At 47.4% G+C, this 20,357-nt stretch overlaps 1 protein-coding gene across 2 annotated transcripts in view; it reads right to left on the bottom strand.

Annotated features, from left to right (window-relative positions):
* Positions 1 to 20,357, bottom strand: part of LOC126215333 (disintegrin and metalloproteinase domain-containing protein 10) — a 545,912-nt gene that overhangs the window by 248,607 nt on the left and 276,948 nt on the right. The gene's annotated exons all lie outside the window — the stretch shown is intronic.

The following is a 20,357-nucleotide window of genomic DNA, read 5'->3' as shown; positions in this document are numbered from 1 at the left end:
CGAGCGCTGCGACATCTGCAACAATGCGGCGCCTGGGGTTTCCTGTCATCGATGATCCTCCACAGAGTCCCGACTTGGCCCCGTCCCATTTCATCTGTTCCCAAAACTCAGAGACTACCTTAGACGACTTCACGTCGACAGTGATGAAGCGGTGCAACCAGAGGTGAGGTTGTGGCTCCATCAACAAACTCAAACTCTCTACAGTGACGGTATTGTCACGTCCCGGCACAGCCTCACTATAGCAGAATGAATTCGACTACAGTAGCCGTGGAGCTGTGTTTACTGCTGTACTTCGAGGTGCATTCAAGTTCTAAGGCCTCCGATTTTTTTTCTCCGGACTGGAAAGAGATAGAAACATGCGCATTGTTTTAAAATGAGGCCGCGTTCATTGTCAATACATCCCAGAGATGGCAGCACCGTACGGCAGATGGAATTTTACCGCCAGCGGTGAGAATGAGAACTGTTTTAAATACTTAAAATGGCGACGTTTTCCTTCCTTGAACAGCGTGCAATCATTCGTTTTCTGAATTTGCGTGGTGTGAAACCAATTGAAATTCATCGACAGTTGAAGGAGACATGTGGTGACGGAGTTATGGATGTGTCGAAAGTGCGTTCGGGGGTGCAACAGTTTAATGAAGGCAGAACATCGTGTGACAACAAACCGAAACAACCTCGGGCTCACACAAGCCGGTCTGACGACACGATCGAGAAAGTGGAGAGAATTGTTTTGGGGGATCGCCGAATGACTGTTGAACAGATCGCCTCCAGAGTTGGCATTTCTGTGGGTTCTGTGCACACAATCCTGCATGACGACCTGAAAATGCGAAAAGTGTCATCCAGGTGGGTGCCACGAATGCTGACGGACGACCACAGGGCTGCCCGTGTGGCATGTTGCCAAGCAATGTTGACGCGCAACGACAGCACGAATGGGACTTTCTTTTTCGTCGATTGTGACAATGGATGAGACGTGGATGCCATTTTTCAATCCAGAACCAAAGCGCCAGTGAGTTCAATGGAAGCACACAGATTCACCGCCACCAAAAAAATTTCGAGTATCCGCCAGTGCTGAAAAATGATGGTGTCCATGTTCTGGGACAGCGAGGGCGTAATCCTTACCCATTGCGTTCCAAAGGGCACTACGGTAACAGGTGTATCCCACGAAAATGTTTTGAAGAACAAATTCCTTCCTGCACTGCAACAAAAACGTCCGGGAAGGGCTGCGCGTGTGCTGTTTCACCGAGACAACGCACCCGCACATCCAGCTAACGTTACGCAACAGTTTCTCCGTGATAACAACTTTGAAGTGATTCCTCATGCTCCCTACTCACCTGACCTGGCTCCTAGTGACTTTTGGTTTTTTCCAACAATGAAAGACACTCTCCGTGGCTGCACATTCACCAGCCGTGCTGCTATTGCCTCAGCGATTTTCCAGTGGTCAAAACAGACTCCTAAAGAAGCCTTCGCCGCTGCCATGGAACCATGGCGTCAGCGTTGTGAAAAATGTGTACATCTGCAGGGCGATTTCGTCGAGAAGTAACGCCAGTTTCATCGATTTCGGGTGAGTAGTTAATTAGAAAAAAAATCGGAGGCCTTAGAACTTGAAAGCAAGAACAAAAATTAAAATTTTCTACGGTCACAACAGTATCAACAAACTGGTCTCTCGTCGGGAGAGATGAATTCAACCCCAGGGTGACTATGTTGAGAAATAAGTATGTAATGAAGAATACAGAAGGTGAATGTCAGTAACATTTGTTTTATTTGGAAAGCTTTCACAGTTCTCACAGAAAAAATTCGGACGTATTACTTGTCGGTAAGCCCTCGTATGAGCGAGGCCGAAGCGGGGAAAGAACTAGTTGCGAATAAAAACGTGTTCTTAAAGGTAGATCGCGTATCCTAAGCTGACAAGCAAAATTTCCACTGCGGCGTAAGAAGCAGTGCGTGTGGATACGGCGCGGCGACGTCTGCTGCTGCGAACACGAGAGGGTCGTGTGCAAAGAGGAACGAGGGCGGCTGGCGAGCGACGAACGAACGCTTGTTAAGCCGGTCGTTTACACATGCACGCACTGCGAGGGCGGAAAGAGGGGGCCCGGGAGCGCGCCACGCAATGCGTACACAATGGCGCAGTGCGCGCAGCAGACAATGCCTCAATGCCGCGATCCGCGTCCGCTGCGCGCAGCCCGCGGGCCTGGGACGGGTCCCCAGCCAGCCGGAGCCGTACATGCATACACACACGTCTCGCCTGGTCTCCAGCACGAGGTCTCCTCATCTCCAACTCATACACAGCGCTCTCTGCTTCACCTGATGTCTTGGGCACTGGCTCCTGTGTCGACTACACACGGATCGTTATCGGACTAATGGAAACTATCATTTGAAAAGCACTAATTGCATTGTGGCCATAACGTCGTTGTGGCTTCTATATCAAATCTTTAACATAATGCAGCGCGTCAGCAACCGTATATGTATACAAAATAAACATTTTTTTCAGCCTTCAGTTGCAAGGCAATTTTTACTCGTTTACCTAGGTCTCGATTCCAGTAATGGAATCTTCTTCAGAACAAAAAATTACATTATTTTGAGAGCCAAACACTGGCCATGTCACAGATTAAAAATTAAAACAATAAAGACGCATAATCATAAGATTATGTCTGTCAAAATTAAAACCATTAAGGCGAACGTAGATGAAGCTACGCCGGCCAGAAATAAGGACCACACGTGCCGCTCACATGTGGTCCTTATTTCTGGCCGGCGTGGCTTCGTCTACGTTCGCCTTAATGGTTTTAATTTTGACAGACATAATCTTATGATTATGCGTCTTTATTGTTTTAATTTTTAATCTGTGACATAGCCAGTGTTTGGCTCTCAAAATAATGTAATTTTTTGTTCTGAAGTAGATTCCATTACTGGAATCGAAACCTAGGTACAGCCGGCCGGAGTGGCCGAGCGGTTAAAGGCGCTACAGTCTGGAACCGCACGACCGCTACGGTCGCAGGTTCGAATCCTGCCTCGGGCATGGATGTGTGTGATGTCCTTAGGTTACTTAGGTTTAAGTAGTTCTAAGTTCTAGGGGACTTATGACCACAGCAGTTGAGTCCCATAGTGCTCAGAGCCATTTGAACCATTTTTTTTAAACCTAGGTAAACGAGTAAAAATTACCTTGCAACTGAAGGCTGAAAAAATTGTTTATTTTCTATTTGCTTCTATATCAAGTTGCAAAAAAGCCAAAGAAACAGAGCAGACTTTTCTTGTTTGCGAAAGTAAATACAAGTGTCATTAATGAATATCTTCATAGTCAGCTCCAAGCATTCACCGCGGGACACAAAGATATTGAGCATCTTTGGTCTGAATTTAGAGGTATTGCCCACCACATGCTACAGAAGTATATGCCTAGCAAAAATATAGGGGAGGGAAAGGATCCAATTTGGTACAACAAAGCAAGGAATTTTGCACAGTTTTAAACGTAGTCACTGCACCGCTGACAAACAGGAAGTATGCGAAATGAAAGCAGCTGTCAAAAGGTCAAAGAGAGATTATTTTAACGAATTTGACAGCAATATTTTATCTGCAGATTCTAAAAATAACCCCAAAAAATTTTGGTCGTACGTAAAATCTATGAACCATACAAATAATTCAATACCTTCTCTTGCTGACAGTACCGGTAATGTAACTGATGATGATAAACGGAAGGCCGAAATTCTAAACCTAGCTTTCAAAAAATAGTTTACGGTAGAAGACTGCAGCACCATTCCTCCTTTCAGTTATCTAACAAACGCAAGGATGGCTGACATAGTGTTTAGTGTATCTGGGATTGTAAAACAGTTAAGATAGACGCCAGGAAGGCATCTGGCCCAGACGGTATCCCCATAAGATTATATGTTGACTATGCTTCAAATATAGCACCATTCTTATCCATCATCTGTCAGAGATCATTGGAACAGCGGAAAGTTCCACGGGTCTGGAAGAAGGCCCAGGTCATAGAAAACTATAAAAAGGGTAGAAAATCGGATGCACATAAGTGCCGGCCAATTTCACTGACGTCCATTTGTTGTAGAATCATGGAACATATTATGTGTTCAGACATAATGATCTTTCTAGACTCTGAGAAGCTCATCTGCTGAAACCAGCACGGCTTTAGGAAACAGCGGTCATGCGAGACACAGCTGGCCCTCTTTGTGCATGGTATACAAACAGGCTCTATATACCGGCTCCCAGGTCGATGCCATATTTCTCGAATTTCTAAAGGCGTTCGACTCAGTTCCGCACTATCGCTTGCTCCAAAAAGCCCGCGCTTAAGGTCTATCCGATAAGATATGCGGTTGGATAGAAAGTTTTCTAACAGACAGAGGACAGTATGTCGTCCTGAATGGGGTAACTTCAACAGAAACAACAGTAACTTGAGGTGTTCCCCAGGGCAGCGTAATAGGTCCTCTGCTGTTTTCGATTTACATAAACGATCTGGTTGATGGTAATGACAGCGGCATTAGACTGTTTGCCGATGATCCTATAGTCTACATTAAAGTAGTATCGCACGAAAGTTGTAAACAAATTAATGAGGATTTGCAAAAAATAGCTCTGAGCACTATGGGACTTAACATATGTGGTCATCAGTCCACTAGAACTTAGAACTACTTAAACCTAACTAACCTAAGGACACCACACACATCCATGCCCGAGGCAGGATTCGAACCTGCGACCGTAGCAGTCACGCCGTTCCGGATTGAGCGCCTAGAACCGCGAGACCACAGCGGCCGAGGAATTGCAGAAAATAAATGCGTGGTGTAATGACTGGTAGTTATCTCTCAATATTAGTAACTGTAAACTACTGCGTATAACAAGGCGAAAATCCTCATGAATGTACGAGTACAAAATAAACGTTGGAAGCAGTAACATCCATCAAGTGTCTGGGTGTGACTATTCGAAATGATCTCAAATGGAATGATCAGATTACACAAGTAACGGGCAAGACGAATTCTAGATTGCGGTTTATTGGTAGAATCCTGAAGTGATGCAGTCCTTCAACAAAGGAAATTGCTTAAAATACGTTTGTTCCTCTTAGAGTATTGTTCGTCTGTATGGGACCCTTACCAGTTGGGTCTGATTCAAGAGATTGAGAAAGTCCAAAGAAGAGCGGCAAGATTCGTGACTGGTACATTTAGCCTTCGCGAGAGCATTACAAATCTCATAGAAAGTTTGAAGTGGGACACACTTGCAGATAGACGACGCGCTAAACGGAAGGGTCTGCTCACTAAATTCCGAAATCCGATCTTCGCCGAGGATGTAGAGGATATACACTCCTGGAAATGGAAAAAAGAACACATTGACACCGGTGTGTCAGACCCACCATACTTGCTCCGGACACTGCGAGAGGGCTGTACAAGCAATGATCACACGCACGGCACAGCAGACACACCAGGAACCGCAGTGTTGGCCGTCGAATGGCGCTAGCTGCGCAGCATTTGTGCACCGCCGCCGTCAGTGTCAGCCAGTTTGCCGTGGCATACGGAGCTCCATCGCAGTCTTTAACACTGGTAGCATGCCGCGACAGCGTGGACGTGAACCGTATGTGCAGTTGACGGACTTTGAGCCAGTGGTCGGCGGAAGGTGCACGTGCCCGTCGACCTGGGACCGGACCGCAGCGACGCTCGGATGCACGCCAAGACCGTAGGATCCTACGCAGTGCCGTAGGGGACCGCACCGCCACTTCCCAGCAAATTAGGGACACTGTTGCTCCTGGGGTATCGGCAAGGACCATTCGCAACCGTCTCCATGAAGCTGGGCTACGGTCCCGCACCCCGTTAGGCCGTCTTCCGCTCACGCCACAACATCGTGCAGCCCGCCTCCAGTGGTGTCGCGACAGGCGTGAATGGAGGGACGAATGGAGACGTGTCGTCTTCAGCGATGAGAGTCGCTTCTGCCTTGGTGCCAATGATGGTCGTATGCGTGTTTGGCGCCGTGCAGGTGAGCGCCACAATCAGGACTGCATACGACCGAGGCACACAGGGCCAACACCCGGCATCATGGTGTGGGGAGCGATCTCCTACACTGGCCGTACACCACTGGTGATCGTCGAGGGGACACTGAATAGTGCACGGTACATCCAAACCGTCATCGAACTCATCGTTCTACCATTCCTAGACCGGCAAGGGAACTTGCTGTTCCAACAGGACAATGCACGTCCGCAAGTATCCCGTGCCACCCAACGTGCTCTAGAAGGTGTAAGTCAACTACCCTGGCCAGCAAGATCTCCGGATCTGTCCCCCATTGAGCATGTTTGGGACTGGATGAAGCGTCGTCTCACGCGGTCTGCACGTCCAGCACGAACGCTGGTCCAACTGAGGCGCCAGGTGGAAATGGCATGGCAAGCCGTTCCACAGGACTACATCCAGCATCTCTACGATCGTCTCCATGGGAGAATAGCAGCCTGCATTGCTGCGAAAGGTGATATACACTGTACTAGTGCCGACATTGTGCATGCTCTGTTGCCTGTGTCTATGTGCCTGTGGTTCTGTCAGTGTGATCATGTGATGTATCTGACCCCAGGAATGTGTCAATAAAGTTTCCCCTTCCTGGGACAATGAATTCACGGTGTTCTTATTTCAATTTCCAGGAGTGTATTACTACCACCAACTTTGAAATCGCGCAATGATAACGATTTTAAGATAAGGGAAATTAGAGCTCGCACTGAGGCGTTCAGACAGTCGTTTTCCCCTCGCGCGATCCGCTAGTGGAACAGAGGGGGGGGGGGGGGGAGGGGGGAGGGGGGGGTTGGAGAATATAACTTTGGCGCGAATTGTGCCCTCCGCCACACACCGCTTGGTGGCTAGCGGAGTATACAGGGTGAGTCACCTAACGTTACCGCTGGATATATTTCGTAAAACACATCAAATATTGGCGAATCGATTCCACAGATCGAACGTGAGGAGAGGGGCTAGTGTAATTGGTTAATACAAACCATACAAAAATGCACGGAAGTATGTTTTTTAACACAAACCTACGTTTTATTAAATGGAACCCCATTAGTTTTGTTAGCACATCTGAACATATAAACAAATACGTAATCAGTGCCGTTTGTTGCATTGTAAAATGTCAATTACATCCGGAGATATTGTAACCTAAAGTTGACGCTTGAGTAGCACTCCTCCGCTGTTCGATCGTGTGTATCGGAGAGCACTGAATTACGTAGGGATCCAAAGGGAACGGTGATGGACCTTAGGTACAGAAGAGACTGGAACAGCACATTACGTCAACATGCTAACACCTTTTTATTGGTCTTTTTCACTGACGCACATGTATATTACCATGAGGGGAAATGAATTACCGAATAAAAAATACAGGGTGCCACTTAAAAAAGTCATACCGCTGTTCATATCTTTGCAAAAAACAAAGCTACAACGAAGGCAATCAAGCTGACTCATGTCCCCCTGACGGCCAAAGAAAATTTGCTTGAAAAATTTTGTAATTTGCATCTGGACAAACAGTTATTTACGGTGGTCGAGATAAATGGGACACACTGCATATCAACGACTCTGCGTGCCGTGGTTCGACAAGTCTCTTCTAAGTTTCGTGAGGTGTGTGTCACCAGACGCCTACAAGATTATCAAGCAATTCCCGTATCTGTCCATCGCTGACATAGAAGACCGCAAACCTTCTTTCCTTCCCGTCTGGGCAAGCTGTGCAGTGACTAGAGTACATGTAAAGCTTACTGGGACAGGGTAAATGCTAGCTACAATGAAGGCGATAGTTCCATTACTGGCACTTTAATTTGATATCCCCCACAACTGACAAAATTTACAAAAAAATGTGAATTTCTTTGTCCACGCACACACTCCTGAGAATGGCACATTAACGATTTGCAATTACGCGCCCCTATTACCGACAGATACGTTGGCACCTGTCAATGTCGGCACCTCGCAAGGATAACTTCTAGATCGAGAATATTAGGTAAGTTGTTGGAAGTGGTTAGGCGTTGCTGAAAATCTCGCTTCTGACAAGGGAACCTCCCCATCGCACCCCCCTCAGATTTAGTTATAAGTTGGCACAGTGGATAGGCCTTGAAAAACTGAACACAGATCAATTGAGAAAACAGGAAGAAGTTGTGTAGAACTATGAAAAAAATAAGCAAAATATACAAACTGAGTAGTTCATGCGCAAGATAGGCAACATCAAGGATAGTGTGAGCTCAGGAGCGCCGTTGTCCCGTGGTTAGCGTGAGCAGCTGCGGAACGAGAGGGCCTTGGTTCAAGTCTTCCCTCAACTCAAAAGTTTTTATTTTCGCAAAGTTATGACCTGTCCGTTCGTTCATTGACGTCTCTGTTCACTGTAATATGTTCAGTGTCTGTGTTTTGCGACCGCAGCGCAAAACCGTGCGATTAGCAAGAATACTCTCTCTTCCGTGCACTGTAGTCGACTGACGTCGTGTGTTTCGATGTTCGTTGAGGTGTAGCGTCCCCATACTATTGCGCAGTTACCTCGCATCGGACGGACGGACGGACAGATAATAATTGTCTTAAAATAAAAAATTAAACTTTTCACTCGAGAGAAGACTTGAACTAAGGACCTCTCGTTCCGCAGCTGCTCACGCTAACCAAGGGACCACGACGCTCCTGAACTCACACTATCCTTGATGTTGCCTATCTTGTGCATGGACTACTCAGTTTGTATATTTTGCTTATTTTTTTCGTAGTTGCATACAACTTCTTCCTGTTTTCTCGATTGATCAGTTTTTCAAGACCTATCCACTGTGCCAATTTATAACTAACCCTGAGGGGGGTGCGATGGGAAGGTTCCCTTGTGAGCACACAGACCGCAGAATTCTGCACGGAACATGCTTTGGTGCAGTACAGCCATACAGACCGTGTATCTCCCTTCGAAGACGATGGCCAAGACGCCGCCTCCAAGTCCTTACCGCTCGATGGCTGAAGGCGAAGTCCACTCTCTCCACAATTCTCACACGCGCACGAAAAACGCGGCGGAAGAATACTCAGTTTCGGCCAATGTCGAACGCTCTATCATCGCCGAAATCCCTCCACTGACATCTATCCAATGATCGAGTAGGTCGTAACGCCCCTAGGAAAACGAAATTCCCGTCTTCGCCACGTGGTTAAAATGGCCCTGAGCACTATGGGACTCAACTTCTAAGGTCATCAGTCCCCTAGAACTTAGAACTACTTACACCTAACCAACCTAAGGACAGCACACACATCCATGCCCGAGGCAGGGTTCGAACCTGCGACCGTAGCGGCCCAGCACAGGTGGCTCCGGATACCGGGCTACCCCCAAAAGCTCCGCATTGTCCCGCGTTTCCGGGGACCGCTACCTGCCGCCCACGGCGGCCCGGCGAGCTACGGCCATCTGCAGACTTTACATTCCACAATTCTCAACTTCCGACGCTTTTCACCAACGCTTTAAGTTAGTGGCTCAATCATGCAGACATGCAGGGAATACTGCTCGAGAGTGCCTCATATTTATCATAATTCAATAGAGTCAATATATGATGCCCTTGGCAGTCCCTTTATTATTAATACTAATGTTGGTAAGCTAACGTGTAAGTGCCCTTGTCCTGGCACCTTGAAAGTTTACCGTCTAACCTCCTTGCCCAGGGACGCCAGATGAAAGTTGATGTCGTCAAGCCCTGAATCAAAATTGCGCAACGGATAACTGGGGAGGGGAGCTTGAGAGCGCTACCTGGAGAACGTGTCCTTTCTGAACGATACTAGGCAAGGGGCTGGAGGGATCACACGCTGATGTGTGGGTCCCTGCATTCTATATCTTTTATTTTAAATAAATTCCTTTAACTTGACTTCTTTGTGATTTTTAAGGTATGTTAAAGATTGATGACAGTTGATTGCCTATTTATTTTAAACATTATCACTGGACTTTACAGCGATAGCAGCAATTGTTTCAGTTTACAGTTATTACAATTTTACAATTTACAGCTCGGGTATATTATATACTAATCTGCACGCACATTTCTACGGGTAAGACGGAAATGCGTTGGCCAAATGTATACCACCAAAGTCTCCCAATATTTTACATGGGACATCCACTATGTGAGGAGGATAACGGGCAAACTGGGGACCAGATACATTCACACAGGGGGTCAAATATCCGGAATTAAACGAGCACATTCATTTCCTAACGCAATCCGAAGCTGGAAATAAAAGAATTTGTACAAATATTCAAATACCTCTCTTCCATGCTTGAACATTGAGACAGACGCACTGAGGGCACGTCTGCTCACTTACCCGTCTTCTGTAACATTGCTGAATATGGCGGGCACCCGGAGGTCTTCCTGGGTCCCGGTGGAGGGGGTGGTCGAACCACTTGGCCGTGACCAACCTCTCCACCCCAAATCTTGTGACACTGGAAAGTCTTTGGCTTTTACCTGCCTGTGATGTCTCTCTGATCCCCTAGCCAGGAGTAAGGTTGGCACTACTATACTACAGAACTACTTCCCAACAAAGATTTGGCCACGCTTTACGGAAAGGTGTGAGGAGGATTAGGAAAGTTCATGTGCAGATCCACATTCACGTACAAGAAATGCATAACACACGACACATACAAATACGTATTATGAAGCCTGACACATTTCTTTCCACCCGTCCACATGGGTTCTGCTGCACCCGCGGTCGGCCGCGTCGTGTAATAAAATTGGCTGCGGAGCCGCCTCTGTTTCTATTTCCCGGTGCGAGCGAGCAGCGAAACCTGCTGCTTATGGAGCGAAAAATACTGTAGCGTTTCAACCTTTCACCGTAAATTACGGACCAGTGCTGCGTGTACGCGAAGTTGGCAGCGGATAGGGTCTTAGGCGTGTCCCATCGGGTTCAGATTAGTCTAATTTGATAGCCAAGTTCCATTTATCCACCGTAGTCCTCGACATACCACGTGAATGACAAATTACGGTGCTACCATACGAGGTGCGGCTAGAAAAAAACTGGACTGATGCTGGAAAAAACATTTATTTACAATTACTTACAATTTCATGTTATCTCCTTCAATGTACTCTCCTCCTCGGTCTCTACACCGCTCCATACGAATTTTACACTGTTCATAGCAATGCTGCAGATCATTTTCGGTAAGTCCATACATTACTTCCGTCGCTTTTTCTTTTACTGCTTCAACAGTCTCAAATCTAGTTCCTTTCAAAGCTGACTTGACTTTAGGGAAAAGAAAAAAGTCACAGGGGGCCAAATCAGGTGAGTAGGGTGGATGATCTAAGATGGGAATGTTGTGTTTTGCCAAAAACGTCTTCACTGACAACGCACTGTGAGCTGGGGCATTGTCTTGGTGAAGGATCCATGACTTTTTTCTCCACAAATCGTTCCGTTTTCTCCGTACTCGCTCACGTAGGGTAGCCAGGACGCTAATGTAGTAATGCTGATTCACTGTTTGTCCCTCTGGTACCCAATCAATGTGCACAATCCCTTTGATGTCAGTTTTTGCTGACAATGGCTGCCAGTGCGAGTGTCATCACTGGTGTCTTCGCGGCCATCTTTAAATCGTTTAAACCACTCAAACACTTGTGTTCGCGATAAACAATCATCGCCGTACATATGTTGTAACATTACAAACGTTTCACTTGCAGATTTTCCTAGTTTGAAACAAAATTTGATGTTAACACGCTGTTCTTTCTGTACACTCAACATTTTCCGACGCACAGACAAAACGTCAACTACTTAAAACAGACGCCACGGGCAGACTGAGTGCAGGAGGCAGATGAAACTCGAGCAGTAGGCGGAGCGAGAGTCACGTGACAGGCCACGCGACTTTCAGCCTTATTGCATTCGTTTTATTGTTTCACCAGTACTAGTCCGGTTTTTTTCTAGCCACACCTCGTATGTAGATACAGCGATGTATTGAGCCAGAGGCGTCCCTAACCTACGTCGGTATGTTCCAGCAGAAGACAAGCAGCAGAGCGGCGGGCACGTCCGGGCCAATCAGAAGCGCCAGACGAGGGTCAAGTGGAACGGATTGGTGCCAGCGGAGCGTACTTGACTGCAATTGGCGCTGCTCGCCAACTGACGGCGGGATGGCCGAGATTCACGGCCTATTCCGCAGCTCACCGCCAACATGCAGATAAGGCGAGACCACCGCCACCACGCCACTGGACTCCGCCCGGCTCTAAAGGCAACCGCACCACGCAGACACACGGGTTGGACATAAAGATGCAGACACCGGAGAAATCCGTGATTGAACATAAATGCAGACGCTAGACGAGCCTGCAGGTTGCGCTATTGTAAACGAAGAGCGCCTGTGCAACATCTTCAATACATTGCAAGCGTTAGACGCGGTCATAAGAATCTTATGTGTAGTTTTGGGTGCCTTATGTCGCAGCTAACACCCAAACACTCAGATGTCACACCCTCAGATCCGTATCAAACGTTGTTATGTGCGAGGGGCGTTTGAAAAGTCCGTGCAAAGTCCGACAGATGGCACCACCGGTGCGTATCGAGGTCATGTTTAGTTTGTAGCATCTTTGGAAAGAACGCACACAAAGTTTCAGCCATATTGGTCTATTTCTTTGTGTTTGGCATTCGTGTGAATCAAGGACTCGAGTGATTGTCAAAAAATGGACGAAAAAGAATTTCGTGTCGTTGTTAAACATTACCTTATGAAAGGCAAAACACCTCAGGAGACTACAGAGAAGCTTGATAAACATTACGGTGACTCTGCACCTTTGATTAGAACAGTTTTTCAAAATTTTCGGAGTGACCATATGGGCACAAGTGATGCTGAACGTTCAGGACGACCTGTGGAGGTTAACACCCCAGAAATCATTGATAAAATCCACGATATGGTGATGGATGACAGAAGAGTTAAGGTGCGTGAGATTGCTAGTGCTGTAGGCATCTCGAATGAACGGATACATAATATTCTGCATAAACATTTGCACATGAGGAAGCTATCCGCAAGATGGGTTCCGCCTGACCAAAAACGGAATCGTGTGAAGTGTTGCAAGGATGGTTTGAACCTGTTCAGGAAGAATTCGCAGGACTTCAAGCGTCGTTTCGTCACTGTAGATGAAACATGGATGCATTACTATACTCCTGAGACCATACAACAATCTAAATAATGGGTTACCAAGGGAGAATCTGCACCAAAAAAGGCGAAGAACATTCCTTCGGCCGGAAACGTTATGGCGACTGTCTATTGTGATTCGCAAGGGATAATCCTCATCAACTATTTGGAAAAGCGTAAAACTATTACACGTGCATATTATTCATCGTTATTGGACCGTTTAAAAACCGAGCTGCAAGAAAAACGCCGCCGATTGGACCGGAAAAACGCCATTTTCTCCACCACCACATTGCACCAGCACACATCACAGCACTTGTGGTCGCAAAATTAATGGAAATAGGATTCCAACTCGTTTCACATCCCCCATATTCTCCAGACTTGGCTCCCTCAGACTACTATTTGTTCCCCAATTTGTAGAAATGGCTCGCGAGACAAAGATTTTATTCAAACGAGGAGGTGATTGCAGCAACTAATAGCTATTTTGCAGCCTTGGACAATTCCTATTATTCGGAAGGGCTCAACAAATTAGAACAGCGTTGGAAGAAGTGTACAAGTCTAAAAGGAGACTGTGTCGAAAAATAAAAAAGGTTTACCCCAAACACGTAAGTAGTTTTTATTTTTGCACGCACTTTTCACACGCCCCTCGTAAATAGAGTATCAACCAAAACACCGATTTAGTTGGTGGCTATGTGCCGTTATCCAGCAGAACACGTGTTAACCGTACTTAAAAGTGACCCCAAAACTACGCAGCAGAGGAAAGGCGTATCTGTGAGTGATGGTTGTGTAGATCTCGCGTGGGTGACTTGGCAGAGCGTGAGGTCGCCTTGCCAAACGTCCCGCGTTCGAACCCTACTGCTGACAATTTGTTTTAACTGTTTACACGTGACAATGTTACATGGAAAAACATTTCCCTGACATGGATAAAATCTCCTCGGAAACGCTTTGTTACAGTATAAGCGTGGTTTGTATTTACAGTAAGCTACTTAAAACAATGATATGAGTTAATAGAGGTTTCACTTGTCAGCTGGAATTGGTCTGTATTTTCTTTCTCTTTTTTCTTTGAAGCTTCTTGTGTAGCTTCTTCTACGATGAGTCGCTTGCTGAACTTCTCGGTGAAGTGACCAATAGTAGTCCCCCATCATGTTGGTGTTCCAGCGCCCTAGGTAGAGTTTTTCCATCACTAGTTTTGGATGAATTAATAAACAGCCTCCAGTCTTTCCTTTCGCATTCAGTACCAAGCTCATTCATCAGACCGGGAATCTCTGAGCAGTACACTAAATCACAGTCTTGTTGAAAAGACTTGGAAAATTGCTGCTCTCTCTTTCTATACATGTATATGCCGGTCCGAACTGCCAAAAAGTTCTTTTCTTTTAATCTAGAGCCCAGATCCCTAACCAAATCGTTAAGCTCGGTCTGAGTAAACAGTCTGGGCTTTAGACTTTCTATATTACAATGGAATTCATCATCATCGCCGTCCGCTGTGACCGAGCGGTTCTAGGCGCTACAGCCTGGAAGCGCGCGACCGCTACGGTCGCAGGTTCTAATCCTTCCTCGGGCATGGATGTGTGTGATGTCCTTAGGTTAGTTAGGTTTAAGTAGTTCTAAGTTGTAGCGGACTGATGACCTTAGAAGTTAAGTCCCATAGTGCTCAGAGCCATTTGAACCATTATCATCCTCTGCTTAGTCTAAATCACATTGTACATCAGAAAATATTTCTGCTGCAATATAATTTAAATCATCTGGCGGTTCCGGAACCGGCAAATATGCACCGTGCCCTACTGGTCAGCTGACGGACGCAGAGGCTAGGGTAGCTTATTACCTTCTTGTTTTTCGAGCTATGGCCAGTAATATCAACACTGCAAAAGTAGCAATCATCGGAATGATTTCTTGGCTCCCTCCATATCATAGGAACAGCATATCTAAAAGTTTTTCCTCGTTTTCGGACCATTTTGTCAGATCTTCAACACACACAGATTTATCTTGATCACCAAATTTAGATCCAAAGTATGATAGATAAACCGTTTTCACAAAGTCTGTAATGTTTCTTTGGTGTTTGTTAGTCACAAATTCACCACAAATATAACAAGAACTATCAGCAGAGTTTTTACAATCACGATTAGACATTGTACAGGAAACGGGGAAGTCAGGTTAGGTTGACAGTAAACAAAACGCCATCTGTTAACACAAAAATAGAATCGACCTTCTTTTGCCAGCAACTGTTTTTCAGCAGTGCTACCAACGTCATCTACATTCATTACACCTTCTTTTTAAATTATCTTAACTACATAAAAATTGTTAAATTCTTTAAAAAATCGCTTAATTAAATAAATTCAACTGTAAAATGTGAAGAAATGGCTCTGAGCACTATGCGACTTAACTTCTGAGGTCACCAATCTGTGAAGAAATGGTGGGTGATACAGTTCTTTAAGTATCATATTTGGATTTCCCACCTAAAAAACTTAATAGTAAGATATTTTCAGCAAAAAAGTTTTTCCACCGTTGGCCTGTGTAATTAAATAAACAAAAACGAAAATTAAAAATCACTAAAGGCACTGTGCAACGTAACTGCATAGGAGTTTAAAAACTGTGTCCATCAATGTTCGAATCTTTCGGTGTAGAGTATTACATACACTGGACACTGGTTTGGAGATATGTAACTGATGCAACTACAAATTAAATGCAAAATGTGTAACTGAATGGTTCTAAATAATTTCGAGATCCCCTTGTGAGGGCGGTAGTATAGTGGTTTGAAGAGCAGCCAATATGCCTCAGGCATGCAACGCGGGTTATGAATGGAGTAAGAATTCAAATGGTGACTGGCACCCGTAAACTGAACGATACTCTTTAAGACGATTTCACTGTGCAGTGCAGGCATTAATAAGCCGGTCTGACTGTCACGCTTGCTGCACGTGCTTTAACGACATCGGTGCGTTGTAAGGTGAAGATATGTGACGTTCAAACGCGAGTGTGTCACGAACCCGTGATGAAACATCACCAGTGGCAGCGATGGAGACCAACCATGCCTGGTGTAGGCGGTGCTGGAGGGGAGAGGGGGGACAGGGAGGGGGAGGGGGAGGGAGGGGAGAGGGGGGACAGGGAGGGGGAGGGGGAGGGAGGGGAGAGGGGGACGGGGAGGGGGAGGGAGGGGAGAGGGGAGAGGGGGACGGGGAGGGGGAGGGAGGGGAGAGGGGGGCCGGGGAGGGGGAGGGAGGGGAGAGGGGGACGGGGAGGGGGAGGGAGGGGAGAGGTGGGAGGGGGAGGGAGGGGGGAGGGGGACGGGGAGGGGAGGGAGGGGAGAGGGGGACGGGGAGGGAGGGGAGAGGGGGACGGGGAGGGGAGGGAGGTGAGAGGGGGACAGGGAGGGGAGGGAGGTGAGAGGGGGGACGGGGAGGGGGGGACAGGGAGGTGGAGGGGAGAGGGGGGACAGGGAGGTGGAGGGGAGAGGGGGGACATAGGTGGAGAGGGAGAGGAGGAGAAGGAGGAGGAAGGAGTCACCTGATATGGGCTGTATGAACTGGATAGGTGTGTCACCTAGAGAACAGGATCTTGACGTCAGGACAGTCAAAAAAATGCAAGTAAATTCGTCAGCATTTTATTAGTTTGTTTATTTATACACTGTTCAAACAATGAGGGCAACAAATCCCGTACATTAGACCTATTTCGAGAAAGGCAGGGCATGTGAAGTTATTCTGTAGCCTGAGATATTCGCTTTCAATGTAGGCGGTGAAGGGGTAGTCCGATGAATCTGGCTTCTTATTTCCAGTTCGCTAAAGAGTGAATGTGGCCCTGGGTGGTCAGAAAAGACATGCAGTAACAGGCAGATCTGAAGAAAGCTCAGGTTAGGACCTAATTCCTCCTGTTTATTCCATTGACAAAAATCCGCAAGAAGATGCAATTATGCCCCTCAGCTTTCACCATATCATCCATACCTAAATCCTATGAAGCACTTCTCGAATTTTGCAGAGAATAACATCCGCAATTCTAATACACTACTGGCCATTAAAATTGCTACACCACGAATACGACGGGCTACAAACGCGAAATTTAACCGACAGGAAGAAGATGCTGTCATATGCAAATGACTAGCTTTTCAGAGCATTCACACAAGGTTGGCGCCGGTGGCGACACCTACAACGTGCTGACATGAGGAAAGTTTCCAACCAATTTCGCTTACACAAACAGCAGTTGACCGGCGTTGCCTGGTGAAGCGTTGTTGTGATGTCTCGTGTAAGGAGGAGAAATGCGTACTATCACGTTTCCGAACCGCGTGACCGCTACGGTCGCAGGTTCGAATCCTGCCTCGGGCATGGATGTGTGTGATGTCCTTAGGTTAGTTAGGTTTAATTAGTTCTAAGTTCTAGGCGACTGATGACCTCAGAAGTTAAGTCGCATAGTGCTCAGAACCATTTGAACCATTTTGAACCACGTTTCCGACTTTGATAAAGGTCGGATTGTAGCCTATAGCGATTGCGGTTTATCGTATCATGACACTGCTGCTCGCGTTGGTCGGGATCCAATGACTGTTAGCAATATATGGAATCGGTGGGTTCAGGAGGGTAATAAGGAACGCCGTGCTGGATCCCAACAGCCTCGTATCACTAGCAGTCGAGATGACAGGCATCTTATGCGCATGGCTGTAACGGATCGTGCAGCCGCGTCTCGATCCCTGAGTCAACAGATGGGGACGTTTGCAAGACGACAACCATCTGCACGAACAGTTCGACGACGTTTGCAGCAGCATGGACAATCAGCTCGGAGAGCATGGCTGCGGTTAGCCTTGACGCTGCATCACAGACAGGAGCGCCTGCGATGGTGTACTCGACGACGAACCTGGGTGCACGAATGGCAAAGCTTCATTTTTTCGGATGAATCCAAGTAGTGTTTACAGCATCGTGTTTGTCGCATCCGTGTTTGGTGACATCGCGGTGAACGCATATTGGAAGCGTGTATTTGTCATAGACATACTGGCGTATCACCCGGCGTGATGGTATGGGGTGCCATTGGTTACACGTCTCTGTCACCTCTTGTTCGCATTGACGGCACTTTGAACAGTGGACATTACATTTCAGATGTGTTACGACCCATGGCTCTACCCTTCATTCGATCCCTGCGAAACCCTACATTTCAGCAGGATAATGCACGACCGCATGTTGCAGGTCCTGTACGGGCCTTTCTGGATACAGAAAATGTTCGACTGCTGCCCTGGCCAGCACATTCTTCAGATCTCTCACCAATTGAAAACGTCTGGTCAATTGTGGCCGAGCAACTGGCTCGTCACAATGCGCCAGTCACTACTCTTGATGAACTGTGGTATCGCGTTGAAGCTGCATGGGCAGCTGTACCTGTTCACGCCATCCAAGCTGTGTTTGACTCAATGCCCTGGCATATCAAGGCCGTTATTACGGCCGGAGGTGGTTGTTTTGGGTACTGATTTCTCAGGCTCTCTGCACCCAAATTGTGCGAAAATGGGATCACACGTCAGTTCCAGTATAATATATTTGTGCAATGAATCATCAGCATTTCCTCTTGGTGTAGCAATTTTAATGGCCAGTAGTGGATGTACCTCTGGAATGTTTCTGTTGTTCTTTCGTGTGAAAGGCATATATTGATGAAAATGTAACTATGTTTATAATGAATGTTATCTTTCTGATGGGACATCTTCGCAATACAGTTCAAAACAGAGAACTGGCTACAACCAGGAGGCAGAACCACCTGATAATGAGGGTGTAAGTCTTCGAAACGCGTCATCGCAGACAGTAAAAGTGACTGACGGAGATAAATGTTTTGAGAATGAGATTTTCACTCTGCAGCGGAGTGTGCGCTGATATGAAACTTTCTGGCAGATTAAAAGTGTGTGCCGGACCGAGACTCGAACTCGGGACCTTTGCCTTTAGCGGGGGAGTGCTCTACCATCTGAGCTACCCAAGCACGACTCACGACCCGTCTTCGCACCCTTACTTCTGCCAGTACCTCGTCTCCTACCTTCCAAACTTCACAGAAGCTCTCCTGCGAAACTTGCAAAACACTCCTGGATGAAAGGATATTGCGGAGACATGGCTTTGCCATAGAGCCTGGCGGATGTTTCCAGAATGAGGTTTTCACTCTGCATTCTGCACTCAGTTGGTAGAGCACTTGCCCGCGAAAGGCAAAGGTCCCGAGTTCTAGTCTCGGTCCGGCACACAGTTTTAATCTGCCAGGAAGTTTCATGTCAGCGCACACTCCGCTGCAGAGTGAAAATCTCATTCTGGAAACATCCCCCAGGCTGTGGCTAAGCCATGTATCCGCAATATCCTTTCTTTCACGAGTGCTAGTTCTGCACGGTTCGCACGAGAACTCCTGTAAAGTTTGGAATGTAGGATACGACGTACTTGCAGAAGTGAAGCTGTGAGGACGGGGCGTGAGTCGTGCTTGGGTAGCTCAGTTGGTAGCACTTGCCCGCGAAAGGCAAAGGTTCCGAGTTTGAGCCTCGTTCCGGCACACAGTTTTAATCTGCAAGGAAGTTTCATAAATGTTTTGATTTAACCTTTACTGATATAGACGAATAACGAAAGTTCTTCGAGAAAGGGTAAATTCCTGTTTTTTTTAACATATTGTGTATGCAAGACAACACGGCCTCAGCGATCGAGCTATTTTCTGTCAACCAACGACAGCGCGCTCGCTTTCCCGCGGCCGAGACCCGTCTGACGGGATACAGATAGGGGAGACTGTGTGTGCGTGCGGCTTGCGGCTGGCGGGCGGTGACCGGAAGGGCAGAGGACAGCCCCGGCGAGCAGCTGCGCGCCGTCAGCTGGCGGCTGGAGTGGGGGCCGTGACGTCACAAAGAGACAAAAGAAGCGCGCCGCAAGTGCCCCAGCTGGCCGCCGCGGGCGGCACTGGCGTCGCCGTCTCAGACCGCTAGGCCGCCCTGTTGCCACGCGGGCAGGCGGCGGCGGCAGGCGAAAAAAGGTAAAAGGCAGCGGGCGAGGCCAGATGTAAACACTGCGGGCCCGGCAAGTGGGCGACGGCCGGGAGCGTCTGAACCGCACCGGCGGCAACCAGTAGGTCGGACAGACGTAATGCGCGAGGCTGCTGGCAACGCCTTATCCCTCTGTTCTCACCGATGGACATGGAAATGCCGTGTGGCTAGGGCCTTCCGTCGGATAGACCGTTCGTCTGGTGTAAGTCTTTCGAGTTGACGCCACTTCGGCGACTCACGTGTCGACGGGGATGAAATGTGATGATGATAACACCCAGTCCCTGAGCGGAGAAAATCTCCGACCCAGCCGGGAATCGAACCCGGACCGTTAGGCATGACATTCCGTCGCGCTGACCACTCAGCTACCAGCGGATGAATCACTGGACGT

This window comes from Schistocerca nitens, chromosome 12, assembly GCF_023898315.1.
Source record: "Schistocerca nitens isolate TAMUIC-IGC-003100 chromosome 12, iqSchNite1.1, whole genome shotgun sequence".
NCBI classification, from domain to species: domain Eukaryota; kingdom Metazoa; phylum Arthropoda; class Insecta; order Orthoptera; family Acrididae; genus Schistocerca; species Schistocerca nitens.
The sequence above is the reverse complement of the archived record's forward strand: the minus strand, read 5'-3'. Positions and strand labels throughout refer to the sequence as shown.